The 1,024-nt window shown below is 47.6% G+C and overlaps 1 non-coding gene across 1 annotated transcript; it reads left to right on the forward strand.

Annotated features, from left to right (window-relative positions):
- Positions 1-702: 702 nt before the first annotated feature.
- On the forward strand, positions 703-819 carry Trnal-caa. Its single transcript has 2 exons — positions 703-740; positions 774-819. It is a non-coding gene; the product is annotated as a tRNA-Leu (tRNA).
- The last annotated feature ends 205 nt before the right edge of the window (positions 820-1,024 follow it).

Consider the following 1,024-nt stretch of genomic DNA (forward strand, 5'->3'; position numbering starts at 1 on the left):
AATTATTCTACCAAATTACCTGCAGAGTAGCATCGTACACTAGATAGATTGCGGACGACTTTGCTACGTTCTGAAGCTACACTGGGCTATTTCCGCGACCAAGTTTGTACAGTTTCTCAGCAGGATCAGTGCCTACGCTACGGTCGCAGGTTCGAATCCTGCCTCGGGCATGGATGTTTGTGATGTCCTTAGGTTAGTTAGGTTTAACTAGTTCTAAGTTCTAGGGGACTAATGACCTCAGCAGTTGAGTCCCATAGTGCTCAGAGACATTTGAACCATTTGATCAGTGCCTAGATAACTGGGGACTTCCTGGCGGGCACTCCTAGTGAGAGTCACCTCATTGCGCTGTTGGAAGATCCGATCAGCCCCAGCGAAAACCATCAGTATACATGTATACCGATAATTTTCTACGGTAATATCAAAGATGTGTCGGTCCGAGGCTCTTTTTACACGGCTGAGGCGTACCTCCTCTGTTCTTCAAGACTTCGAAGGTGTCTTGCTGGGTGTTCCTTGACTGCTGCTTGTCTTCTGGGCAGTCAAGGTAACAAAGGAATTTAGATTGTCGGAGAAACAAGACTTGCCAGTCTGGTGCCCAACACGTTGTTTGTGAGTCTGTGCTCTGCTGACGCCGCGCCTCTATGAAGCGACCCAGAGGCGATCCGTTATCATTGATCCCGTTAGTGCCGCGGCAGCGTGCCAGTTGTCAGGATGGCCGAGCGGTCTAAGGCGCCAGACTCAAGGGAGATCCTTGCCTGTACAGACAGGTCTGAGCATTCTGGTCCTCGTATGAGGGCGTGGGTTCGAATTCCACTTCTGACAAAATTTTTATTTTCTCACACTTCAAAAATAGATGAAGGGCGGAGTAGAGCACTTTCGCGCATAACCATCTAACTGCAAACTGAAAGTGATATTGCTCTATTCTGAACACTTGTTTACTCTGGTATTCAGACTGAAGACTGGTTAGATGAAACTTCCTACGCAGTCTATGATTTGCAAGTCTCTTCATCTCTGCCTATCTACTTTA

Source organism: Schistocerca piceifrons, chromosome 6 (genome assembly GCF_021461385.2).
Source record: "Schistocerca piceifrons isolate TAMUIC-IGC-003096 chromosome 6, iqSchPice1.1, whole genome shotgun sequence".
Classification (NCBI taxonomy): domain Eukaryota; kingdom Metazoa; phylum Arthropoda; class Insecta; order Orthoptera; family Acrididae; genus Schistocerca; species Schistocerca piceifrons.